Source organism: Macaca mulatta, chromosome 16 (assembly GCF_049350105.2).
Source record: "Macaca mulatta isolate MMU2019108-1 chromosome 16, T2T-MMU8v2.0, whole genome shotgun sequence".
Taxonomy (NCBI): domain Eukaryota; kingdom Metazoa; phylum Chordata; class Mammalia; order Primates; family Cercopithecidae; genus Macaca; species Macaca mulatta.
The window spans coordinates 35,573,579-35,587,445 of NC_133421.1; positions in this window are offsets into that span (position 1 = coordinate 35,573,579).

Here is a 13,867-nt window from a genome sequence, read left to right on the forward strand (position 1 = left end):
GTGAAGAAAAGTTTAACTCTGTGAGTTGAAGGCACATATCAAAGCAGTTTCTCAAAAAGCTTCTTGCTAGTTTTAATCTGAGGATATTTCCTTTTTCACCATAGGCTTCAACGTGCTCGAAAGTACCCCTTCTTAGATTTTATGCAAACAGCATTTCCACATTACTCAAGGAAAAGAGAGGTATAACTCTGTGAGTGGAATTCGCATATCATACAGCAGTTTCTCAGAAAGCTTTTCTCCAGTTTTATCTGAAAATATTTCCTTTCTCATCATAGGCTCAAAGTGTTCCTGAATATCTCTTTGCAGATTCTACAAAAACAGTTTTACTAAACTGCTCAATGAAAAGAAAGATTTAAGTCTGTGAGATGATTTCACACATCACAAAGCAGTTTCTTAGAAAGCTTCTTTCTAGTTTTTATCTGAGGATATTTCATTTCTCACCGTATGCTTAAATGTGCTCCCAATATCCATTCTCCAATACCACAAAAACAGTAATTTTAAACTGCTCAATCAAAAGAAAGCTTTAACTATACAAGTTGAATGCACACATCACAAAGCAGTTTCTTGGAGCGCTTCTTCCTGGTTTTCATCTGAAGATATTTAATTGCTCACTAAAAGCCTCAATGCACCTCTGAATGTCTCTTCGTGGACACATCAAGGACAGAGTTTCCAAACTGTGCCAATGTAAAGAAAGGTTTAACTCTGTGAGATGGATGCACGTATCAAAAAGCAGTTTCTTGGAAAGCTTCATTCTAGTTTTTATCTGAGGATATTTCCTTTTTCACCATAAGCTTCAATGTGCTCCTAAATATCCCTTTGCAGATTCCACAAAAACAGTCTTACCAAACTGTGCCATGAAAAGTAAGGTTTAACTGCGTGAGAGAATTTCACACAACACAGCAGTTTCTCGGAAAGTTTCTTTCTAGTTTCTATTTGAGGATATTTCCTTTCTCACCATAGGCTTCAATATTCTCCCAATTACACATTCTCAGATTCCAAAATAAGAGTGATTTCACACTGCTCAATTCAGGAAATGTTTGACTCTATGAGATGAATGCACACATCATAAAGAAGTTTCTCAGAATGCTTCTTTCTAGCTTTCATCTGAAGATATTTACTTGCTCAATATAGGCCTCAATGCGCCCCCGAATGTCCTTCCACAGATTCCTCAATGACCGAGTTTCGAAACCATGCAATGTAAAAAAAGGTTTAACTCTGTGAGATGAATGCACATATCACAAAGCAGTTTCTCAGAAGGCTTCTTCATAGTTTTTATCTGAAAATATTTCCTTTTTTGCCATAGGCTTCAATGCACTCCGAAATATCCCCTGGTAGATTTTACATTTAAAAAAAAGTTCATTTTTCCACACTGCTCTATGAAAAAAGAGGTATAACTCTGTGAGTGGAATGCACACATCACAAAGCAGTTTCTCATAAAGCTTCTTTCCAGTTTTTATCTGAAGATATTTCCTTTTTCATCATAGGCTGCAATGTGCTCGTGAATATCCTTTGCAGACTAAAGAAAAACAGTGTTAACAAACTGCTCAATGAAAATAAAGTTTTAACTCTGCAAGAGGAATTCACACAACACAAAGCACTGTCTCAGAAAATTTCTTTCTAGTTTTATCTGAAGAAATTTCCTTTTTCACTATAGGCTTCAATGCTCTCCCAAACATACCTTCTCAGATTCCACAAAAACAGTGATTTGAAATGGTTTAATCAAAAGAAAGGTCTATCTCTATCAGATGAATGTACACATCACAAAGCAGTTTCTCAGAAAGCTTCTTTATGGTTTTCCTCTGAAGATATTTCCTTGTTCACCGTAGGCCTCTATGCAATGCAAAGTGTCCCTTTGCAGATTTGTCAAAGACAGAATCTTCAAACTGCGCAATGTAAAGTAAGGTTTAACTCTGTGAAATGAATGAACCTATCACAAAGCAGATTTTCTGGAAGCTTCTCTCCAGTTTTTATCTGAAGATGTCTCCTTTTTCACCATAGGCATCAATGCACTCCTGAATATCGCTTTGAAGATTCCACAAAACCAAAAAAAAAAAAAGTGTTACCAAACTGTGCAATGAAAAGTAAGGATTATCTCTGTGAGAGGAGCTCACACAACACAAAGCAGTTACTCGGAATGCTTCCTTCTAGTTTTTGTCTGAGGATATTTCCTTTCTCACCATAGGCTTCCATGCATTCCGAAATGTCCCTTCTTAAGTTTTATACAAAGTGTTTCCACACTGCTCAAGGAAATGAGAGGTATAACTCTATGAGTGGAATTCACACATGTTACAGCAGTTTTTCTGAACGCTTCTCTCCAATTTTTATCTGAAGATATTTCCTTTTTCACCATAGACTCAATGCTCTCCTGAATATCCCTTTGCAGATTCCACAAAAACAGTGTTACTAAACTGCTGAATGAAAAGAAAGGTTTCATTCTGTGAGATGATTTCACACGTCACAAAGCACTTTCTCGGAAAGCTTCTTTCTAGTTTTTATCTGAGGAGATTTCGTTTTTCACCATAGGCTTAAATGTGCTCCCAATATCCTTTCTCAGATAAAACAAAAACAGTGATTTCAAACTACTCAATCAAAAGAAAGTTTTAATGCTACAAGATGAATGCACATATCAGAAAGCAGTTTCTCAGAAAGCTTCTTCCTAGCTTTCATCTGAAGATTTTCCTGGCTCACCATAGGCCTCAATGTGCCCCCGAATGTCCCTTCTGGGTTATGTGAAAGGCAAAATTTCCAAACTGTGCAATGTAAAGAAAGGTTTAACACTGTCAGAGGAATGCACATATCACAAAACAACTTTTCAGAAAGCTTCTTCCTATTTTATATCTCAGGATATTTCCTTTTTCACCATAAGCCTCAATGCGCTCCTGAATATCCCTTTGCAGATTCCAAAAAAACAGTGTTATTAAACAGCTCAATGAAAAGAAAGGTTTAACTCTGTGAGATGATTTCACACATCACAAAGCAGTTTCCTGGAAAGCTTCTTTCTAGTTTTTATCTGAGGATATTTCATTTTTCACCATAGGCTTAAATGTGCTCCCAATATCCCTTCTCAGATCCCACAAACACAGTGATTTCAAACTGCTCAATCAAAAGAAAGTTTTACCTCTACAAGATGAATGCACACAACACAAATCAGTTTAAAGAAAGCTTCTTTATAGTTTTCATTTGAAGATATTTCCTTGTTTACCATAGGCCTCAAAGCTTCCCTCATATTGTTTCATGGATTCTTCAAGAGAGAGTTTTAGACTGCACAATTTAAAGAAAGGTTTAACTCTGTGAGATAAATGCACATAACACAAAGCAGTTTCTCGGAAAATTTCTTTCTGATTTTTTTCTGAGGATATTTACTTTTTCACCATAGGCTTCAATGTGCTCCAAAATGTCCCTTGGTAATTTAACACAAAGCGTTTCCACACTACAAAATAAAAAGAGAGGTATCACTCTGTGACTGGAATGCATACATCACAAAGCACTCTCTCAGAAAAGTTCTCTCCAGTTTTTATCTGAAGTCATTTTCTTTTTCACCATATTCCTCATTGTGGTCCCGAATATCCCATTGCAGGTTATACAAAAACAGTGTTACCAAACAGCAAAATGAAAAGAAAGATTTAACTGTGTGATAGGAATTCACGTAACACAAAGCACTTTCTCAGAAAGCTTCTTTCTAGCTTTTATCTGACAATATTTCCTTTTTCAGTGTAGGCTTCAATTCTCTCCCAAGTATTCCTTCTCAGATTCCACAAAAAACGTGGTTACAAACTGCTCAATCAGAAGAAATGTTTAACTGTATGAGATGAATTCACACATCACAAAGCAGTTTCCTAATAAGCTTCTTTGTAGTTTTCCTCTAAAGATATTTCCTTGCTCACCATAGGCCTCAATGCGTCTGCAATAGTCCCTTCACAGATGTGTCAAAGACAGAGTGTACAAACTGTACAATGTAAAGAAAGGTTTAACTCTGTGAGATGAATTTCTAGTTTTTATCTGATGGTATTACCTTTTTCACTATAGGCTTCAATGCGTTCCCAAATATCCCTTCTAAGATTACACAAAAACATTTTTTTTCAGACTGCTCAATCAAAACAAAGGTTTAACTCTATGAGTTGAATGAACATGTCACAAAGCAGTTTCTCAGAAAGCTTCTTTATAGTTTTCATCTGAAGATATTTCCTTGCTCACCATAGGCCTTAATTCCCCCCATATGTCTCCTCACGGATACGTCAAAGGCAGAGTATCTAAAGTGTGCAATGTCAAGAAAGGTTTAACTCTGTGAGATGTAGGCACATATCACAAAACAGTTTCTCAGAAAGCTTCTTTCTAGTTTTTATCTGAGAGTATTTCCTTTTTCACCATAGGCTACAATGCGCTTCGAAATATCCCTTGTTAGGTTTTAAACAAACAATGTTTCCACACAGCTCAATGAAAAGAGAATTATAACTCTGTGAGTAAAATTGACACAACATTCACCAGTTCCTCAGAAATCTTCTGTCCAGTTTTTATCTGATGATATTTTCTTTTTCACCATAGGCTCAATGTGCTAGCGAATATCCCTTTTCAGATTCCACAAAAACAGTGTTACAAAACTGCTCAATGAGAAGACATGTTTAACTCTGTGAGATGATTTCACACAACACAAAGCTGTTTCCCAGAAAGCTTCTATTTTGATTTGATGATATTTCTTTCTTTCTTTCTTTTTAGATTCTAGCTCTGTTGCCCAGGCTGGAGTGCAGTGGCCGGATAGCTCACTGCAAGCTCTGCCTCCTGGGTTTACACCATTCTCCTGTCTCACCCTACCGAGTAGCTGGGACTACAGGCACCCGCCACATTGCCTGGCTAGTTTTTTGTATTTTTTTTAGTAGAGACGGGGTTTCACTGGGTTAGCAAGGATGGTCTCGATCTTCTGACCTTGCAATCCACTGTCTCGTCCTCCCAAAGTGCTGGGATTACAGGCTTGAGCCACCACGTCCAACCCTATTTGACAATATTTCTTATTTCAACACAGGCTTCAATGCTCTCCCAAATATCTCTTCTCATATTCCACAAAAATAGTGATTTCAAACTGCTCTATCAAAAGAAACATTTAACTCTATGAGATGAATGCACACATCATGAAGCAGTTTCTCAGAAAGCTTCTTTCTAGTTTTCCTCTGAAGATAATTCCTTGTTCACCGTAAGCCTCAAGGCACACCCACGTGTCCCTTTGCAGATTCTCCAAAGACAGAGTCTACAAACTGTGCAATGTAAAGAAAGGTTTAACTCTGTGAGATGAATGCATATACCACAAAGCAGTTTCTCAGAATGTTTCTTTCTAGTTTTTATCTGAGGATATTTCCTTTTTCACCATAGTCTTCAATGTACTCCAAAATATCCCTTGGTAGATTTTACACAAACATTGAGGTGAAAAGACCTCAATGAAATGGGAGGTATAACTCTGTGAGAGGAATGCATATATCATGAAGAAGTTTCTAAGAAAGCTTCTCTCTAGTTTTTATCTGAAGATATTTTCTTTTTTACCATAGGCCTCAAAGCACTTCTGAATATCCCTTTGCAGACACCACAAAAACAGTGTTACCAAACTGCTCAATGAAAATAAAGGTTTAACTCTGCGAGAGGAATTCACACAACACAAAGAAGTTTCTTGAAAGCTTCTTTCTAGTTTTTATTTGATATTTCCTTTTTCAACATAGGCTTCAATGCTCTCTCAAATATCCCTTCTCATATTCCACAAAATGCGTGAATTCAAACTGCTCAATCAAAAGAAAGATTTAACTCTATGGGATGAATGCACACATCACAAAGCAGTTTCTGAGAAAGGTTCTTTCTACTTTTCATTGCAAGATATTTCAGTGCTCACCATAGGTCTTGATGCAAACACAAATGTTCTTCCACGGTTTTATCAAGACAGTTTCCAAACTGCACAATACAAAGAAAAGTTTAACTCTGTGAGAGGATTTCACACATCACAAAGCAGTTTCTCGGAAAGCTGCTTTCTTATTTTGATCTGAGGATATTTCAATTTTCATCTCAGTCTTCAATGCTCTCACAAATATTCCTTCTCAGATTCCACAAAAAGAATGACTTCCAACTGTTTGATCAAAAGAAAACTTGAATTCTATGAGATGAATGCACACATCACAAAGCCGTTTCTCAGAAAACTGCTTCCTAGTTTTCATCTGAAGATATTTCCTTGCTCACCATAAGCCTCAATGCACCCCTGGAATGTCCTTTCACAGATTCCACATTTTGGAAAGACAGAGTTTCCAAAATGCATAATGTAAAGAAAGGTTTAACTCTGCACATATCACAAAGCAGTTTCTCGGACAGTTTCTTTCTAGTTTTTATCTGAGGATATTTCCTCTTTCACTGTAGGCTTCAATGTGTTCTGAAATATCCCTTCTTAGGTTTTACACAAACAGTATTTCTGTGCTGTTCAAAGAAAAGAGAGGTATAACTCTGTGAGTGGAATTCACACATCATACAGCAGCTTATCAGAAAGGTTCTCTCCAGTTTTTATCTGAAGATATTTCCTTTTTCACTGTAGGCCTCAATGTGCTCGTGAATATACCTTAGCAGATTATACAAAAACAGTTTTACGAAACAGGTCAATGAAAAGAAAAGTTTAACTCTGCAAGAGGAATTCACACAACACAAAGCACTTTCTTGGAAAGGTTCTTTCTAATTTTTATATAAGATGCTTTCTTTTTCACTCTAGGTCTCAATGCTCTAACAAATACAACTTGTCAGGTTCCACAAAATCGTGATTCAAACTGCTCAATCGAAAGAAAGGTTTAACTCTATGAGGATGAATGTATACATCATAGGGCAGTTTCTTAGAGAGCTTCTTTGTAGTTTTCCTCTGAAGATATTTGCTTGTTTGCCATAGGCCTCAATGTGACCACAAGTGTCCCTTTGCAAATTCCTCAAAGACAGTCTACAAACTGCACAATGTAAAGAAAGGTTTAACTTGGTGAGATGAATGCACCTATCACAAAGCAGTTTCTCAGAAAGCTTCTTTCTAGTTTTTATCTGAGGATTTTTCCTTTTTCATTATAGGCTTTAATGCATTCCCAAATATACCTTCTCAGAAGACACAAAAACATTGATTTCAGACTGCTCAATGAAAGGAAAGGTTTATCTCTATGGGGTGAATGAACACATCACAAAGCAGTTTATCTGAAAGCTTCTTTCTAGTTTTCATCTGAAGTTATTTCCTGGTTCACCATAGGCCTCAATGCACCCCCGAAAAGCTATTCGTAGATATGTCAAAGATAGAATTTCCAAATTGTGCAATATGAAGAAACGTTTAATTTTATGAGATAAATGCTCATATCACAAACCAGTTTCTCAGAAAGCTTCTTTCTAGTTTTCAACTGAGGATATTTCCTTTCTCAACATAGGCTTCAATGCACTCTGAAGTATCACTTCTCAGGTTTTACACAAACAGTGTTTCCACACTACTCAAGGAAAAGAGCTATATAACACTGTGAGTGCAATTCACTCATCATACAGCAGTTTCTCAGAAAGATTCTCTCCAGTTTTTATCTGAAGATATTTCCTTTTTCACCATAGGCCTCAATGAGCTCACAAATATCCCTTTGCAGATTATACAAAAACAGTGTTACCAAACTGCTCAATGAAAAGAAAGATTTAATTCTGTGAGAGGAATTCACACAACACAAAGCACTCTCTCGGAAAGCTTCTTCCTAGTTTTTATCTGAAGATATTTCCTTTTTCACTATTGGCTTCAATGCTTTCCCAAATATTCCTACTCAGAATCCAGAAAAACAGTGATTTCCAGCTGCTTAATCAAAAGAAAGTTTTCTCTCTATGAGACGAATGTACACGTTACAAAGCAGTTTCCTTGAAAGTTACTTTATACTTTTCCTCTGAAGATATTTCCTGGTTCACCATAGGCCTCAATGCGACACAAAGTGTCCCTTTGCAGATTTGTCAAAGGCAGAGTCTGCAAACTGTGCAATGTAAAGAAAGGTATAACTCTGTAAGATGAATGCACCTATCAGAAAGCGGTTTCTCAGAAAGCCTCCTTGTAGTTTTTTTCTGAGTATATTTCATTTTACACCCTAGGTTTACGTGTGCTCCCAATATCCCTTCTCAGATACCACAAAACAGGGTTTTCAAACTACTCAATCAAAAGAAAGTTTTACCTCTATGAGGTGAACTCGCACATCACAAAGTAGTTTCTCAGAAAGCTTCTTCCTAGTTTTCATCTGAAGATATTTCCTTGCTCACCATAGGCCTCAATGCACCCCTGGATGTCCTTTCATGTATAGATCAAGACAGTTTCCAAACTGTGCAATATAAAGAAAGGTTTAACTCTGTAAGATGAATGCACATGTGACAAAGCAGTTTCTCAGAAAGCTCCTTTCTAGCTTTTTACCTGAGGTATTTCCTTTCTCATCATAGTCCTCAATGTGCTCCCGAATATCCCTTTACAAATTCCACAAAAACAGTGTTACCATGCTGCACAATAAAAAGTATGGTTTAACTCTGACAGAGTATTTCACAGAACACAAAGTAGTTTTGCAGAAAGCTTCTTTCTAGTTTTTATTTGAGGCTATTTCGTTTTTCACCATAGGCCTCCCAGCACCCCTACGTGTACCTTCGTGGATTCATCAGAGACAGAGTCTAGAAACAGCACAATGTAAGGTAAGGTTTAGCTCTGTGAGATGAATACACATATCACAAAGCAGTTTCTCGGAAAGCTTCCTTCTAGTTTTTATGTGAGGATATTTCCTTTTTTACCCCAGGCTTCAATGCGTTCCAAAATATCACTTTGTAGATTTTACAAAAGCAGTGTTTCCACACTGCTTAATGCAAAGAGAGGTATAACTCTGTGAGTGAAATGTACTCATCAAAAAACAGTTTCTCATACTGCTTCTCTCCAGTTTTTATCTGAAGATATTTCCTTTTTCATCATAGGCATCAATGCATTTGTGAATATCCCTATGTGGATTATACGAAAACAGAGTTATCAAACTGCTAAATGAAAACACAGTTTTAATTCTGTGAGATGACTTCACACATCACAGTGCAGTTTATCAGAAAGATTTTTTCTAGTTTTCATCTTAACATATTTCCTTTTTCACTATATTTTTCAACGCACTCCCAATATCCCTTCTCAGATACCACAAAAACAGTGATTTCAAACAGCTCAATCAAAAGATAGCTTTAACATTATAAGACAAATGCACACACCACAAAACAGTTTCAAAGAAAGCTTCTTCCTAGTTTTCATGTGAAGATATTTCATTGCTCACCGTATGCCTCAATCTTTATCTGAAGATATTTCCTTTTTCACCTTAGGCTTCAATGCTTTCCCAAATATACCTTATCAGATTCCACAAAAACAGTGATTTTAAACTGCTCAATCAAAAGAATGGTTTAACTCTATGAGATGGATGTACACATCACAAAGCAGTTTCTCATCAAGATTCTTTATAGTTTTCCTCTGAGGATATTTCCTGGTTCACCATAGGCCTCAATGTGCCCCTGAATATCTCTTTGTGGATACGTCAAAAACAGTTTCCAATATGTGCAATGTGAAGAAACATTTAACTCTGTGAGATGAATACACATATTACAAAGCAGTTTATCAGAAAACTTCTTTCTAATTTTTATCTGAGGATATTTCTTTTTTCAGCATGGTCTTCAATGCACTCCAAAATACCCCTTTTTATGTTTTACACAAACAGTGTTTCCACACTGCTAAAGGAAAACAGAGGTATAACTCTGTGAGTGGAATTCACACGTCATACAGCAGAATCTCAGAAAGCTACTCTTCAGTTTCGATCTGAAGATATTTCCCTTTTCACCATAGGCTCAATGTTTTCCAGAATTTCCTTTTGTGGATTCCACAAAAACAGTGCTACTAAAATGTTCAGTGAAAGGAAAGGTTTAACTCTGTGAGAGCATTTCACACAACACAAAGCAGTTTCTCAGAAGTTTCTTTCTAGTTTTTATCTGAGGATATTTCATTTTTCAACATAGTCTTAAATGTGCTCCTAATATCCTTTCTCAGATACCACAAAAACAGTGATTCCAAATTGCTCAATCAAAAGAAGGTTTTAACTATATGAGATGAATGCACATATGACAAAGCAATTTCTCAGACAGGTTCTTCCTAATTTTAATCTGAAGATATTCAATTGCTCACCATAGGCCTCAATGAGCTCTGAATGTCTCTTCATGGATACATCAAAGACAGAGTTTCCAAACTGCATAATATAAAGAAAGGTTTAACTCTATGAGATGAATGCACACATCACCAAGCAGTTTATGAGAAAGCTTCTTTATAGTTTTCCTCTGAAGATATTTCCTTTTCACCATAGGCCTCAATGTGACCCAAGTGTTCCTTCATGGCTTCGTCAAAGATAGAGTCTACAAACTGCACAATGTAAGGAAAGGGTTAACTCTGTGAGATGAATGTGCCTCTCACAAAGCAGTTTCTTGGAAAGCTACTTTCTAGTTTTTTTCTGAGGATATTTCCTCTTTCACTATAGGCTTCAATGCTTTCCCAAATATCAGTTCTCAGATGACAGAAAAATATTGGTTTCAGACTGCTCAGTGAAAAGAAAGGTAGGAATCAATACGCTCCCAAATTTCCCTTCTCAGATTCTACAAAAACATTGTTTCCAAACTGCGGAATGAAAGGAAAAGCTTAACTCTGCCAGATGACTGCACACATCACAAAGCAGTTTCTCAAATAGCTTCCTTTGCTATTTGCTCTTTTGCAATTGGCCTCAATGAGCAGCCCAAGGTCTACTCACAGAATGGACAAAAATAGTGTTACTAAACTACTGGTTCCAAAGAAAGTTTTAAATCTGTGAGATGAATGCAATAATCACAAAAGGGTTTCTCAGAAAGCTTCTTTCTTGTTTTTATCTGAACATGTTTTCCTTTTCACCATAGGTCTCAATGCACTCTGAAATATCCCTTTGCACATTCTACAAAAACAGTGTTTCCAAACTACTGAATCAAAAGGGAAGTTTAACTCCATGAAATGAATGTACACATCACAAAGCAGTTTCTCATATATCTTCCTTCTTTTTTTTTGTAATGAGATATTCGCTTTTTCGCCACTGGCCTCAATGAGTTCCAAATGTCTATTCACACATGGACAAATACAGTGTTTGCAAACTATTGAATGAAAAGGAAGATTTAACTCCATGAAATGAATGTAAACATCAGAAACCAGTTTCTAAGGAAGCTTCTTTCTGGATTTTATTTGAAGATATTTTCTTTATCACCATAGGACTCAAAGCATTCCCAAATATCCATTCACAAATTCTACAAAAACCGTGTTTCCAAAGTGTTGAATGAAAAGAAAAGTTTAACTCTGTGAGATGAATGCATACATCACAAGTGGTGTCTCACACAGCTTCCTTCTAGTTTTCATCCTGATATATTTGCTTTTTTGCCATTGGCCTCAATGAGTTTCCAAAGGTACAATCGCAGAATATACAAAAAAGAATTTCCAAACTGCTGAATCCAAAGAATGATTTAACTCTGTGAGATGAATGCACACATCACAAAGCAGTTTCTCAGAAAGCATCTTTCTTGTTTTTAACTGAAAATGTTTCCTTTTTCACGATAGGCCTCAATGCACTACCAAATACCCTTCACAGGTTCTACAAAAACAGTGTTTTCAAACTGATGAATGAGAAAATGGTTTAACTCCATGAGATGAATGCTGACAATACACAGTGGTTTCTCAGATAGCTTCCTTCTTGTTTTTATTCTGGAATATTCGTTTTATCACCATCGGCCTCAATGAGCACCAAAATGTCCATTTGCAGAATGGAGAAAAATAGGGTTATCAAACTGCTGAATCCAAAGAAAAGTTTAAGCCTGTGAGATGAATGCACTCAGCACAAAGCAGTTTCTCAGAAAGTTTCTGTCAAGTTTTAGGCCTCAATGCACTCCAAATATCCCTTTGTAGGTCCTACAAAAACAGTGTTTCCAAACTGATTAATTAAAAGAATAATTTGATGCTGTGAATTGAATGCACGCATCACAAAGCAGTTTCTCTGGCAGTTTCCTTCTAGTTTTTAATCCTTGGATATTTCCTTTTTTGCCACTGGCCTTAATGACCTCCCAAAAGTCCATTCACAAAATAGACAAACACAATGTTTTCAAAATGGTGAATACAAAGAAAGGGTTAACTCTGTGAGAAGAATGCACAGATTACCCACCAGTTTCCAAGAAAGCTTCTTTCTTATTTTTATCTGAAGATATTTCCTTTTTCACCATAAGCCTCAATGCACTCCCAAATATCCCTTCACAGTTCTACAGAAACAGTGTTTAGAAACAACTGAATGAAAAAAAGGTTTAACTCTGCAAGAGGAATGAACACATCAGAAATCGTTTTCTCAGGTAGCTTCCTTCCAGTTTTAATCCTGGGATATTCGCTTTTTCACATTTGGCCTCAGTGAGCTCCCAAATATCCATTCGCAGAATGGAGAAAAACAGTGTTTCAAAACCGCTGAATCCAAAAAATGCTTAACTCTGTGAGATAAATGCACACATAACAAAGCAGTTTCTTAGAAAGCTTATTTCTAGTTTTTATGTGAAGATAATTCCATTTCACCATAGGCTTCAATGCATTCCCAAATATCCATTTGCAGATTCTACAAAAACAGTGTTTCAAAACTGCTGAATGAAAAGAAAGTTTTAACTCTACAAGATGAATGCAAACAGCACAAAACAATTTCTCAGATAGCTTCCTTCTAGTTTTTATCCTGGTATATTTGCTTTCTCGCCATTGGCCTCAAATAATTCCCAAAGGTCCAATCGCAAAATATACAAAAAAGTGTTTCTAAACTGCTGAATCCAAAGAAAGGTTTAATTCTATGAGATGAATGCACACATCACAAAGTAGTTTCTCAGATATCATCTCTTCTGTTTTTATCTGAAAATGTTTCCTTTTTCACCATATGTCTCAATGCACTACCAAATATCGCTTCACAGGTTCTATGAAAACAGTGTTTTCAAACTGCTGAAGGAGAAAAAGGTTTAACTCCACGAGCTGATTGCTGATATCACAACGTGGTTTCTCAGATAACTTCCTTCTAATTTTTGCTTTGGAATATTTACTTTATCTTCATTGGCCTCAATGAGCTCCAAAATGTCTATTCATATGATGGAAAAAAAATAGGGTTATCAAACTGCTGAATCCAAAGAAAGGTTTAAGCCTCTGGGATGAATGCACTCATCACGAAGAAGTTTCTCAGAAAATTTCTTTCTAGTTTTTATCTGAAGATGTTTCCGTTTTCACTATAGACTTCAATGCACTCCAAATATCCCTTTGCAGGTTCTACAAAAACAGTGCTTCCAAACTGATGAATGGAAATAAATGTTTACCCCTGCAATGTTGTTGCAGACATCACAAAGGGGTTTCTCAGAGAGCTTCCTTCTACCTTTTATCCTGGGATATTCGCATTTTCACTTTTGGCCTCAATGAACTTTGAAATGTCCATTTGCAGAATGGACAAAACAGTGTTTCCAAACTGCTGAATCCAAATAAAGTTTTAACTTGATGAGATTAATGCACTCATTACTACGCAGTTTCTCAAAAAGCTTCTTTCTGGTTCTTATCTGAAGATGTTTCCTCTTTCACCATAGGCCTCAATGTGCTCCCAAATACCCCATTCAGAGATTCTGCAAAAACAGTGTTTCCAAAGTGCTGAATGAAAAGAAAGGTTTAACTCTGTGAGATGAATGCAAACATCACAAAACGGTGTCTCAGATAGCTTCCTTCTAGTTTTTATCTTTGGATATTCGCTTTTTCACCACTGGCCTCAATGAGCTCCAAAATGTCCATTTGCAGAATGGA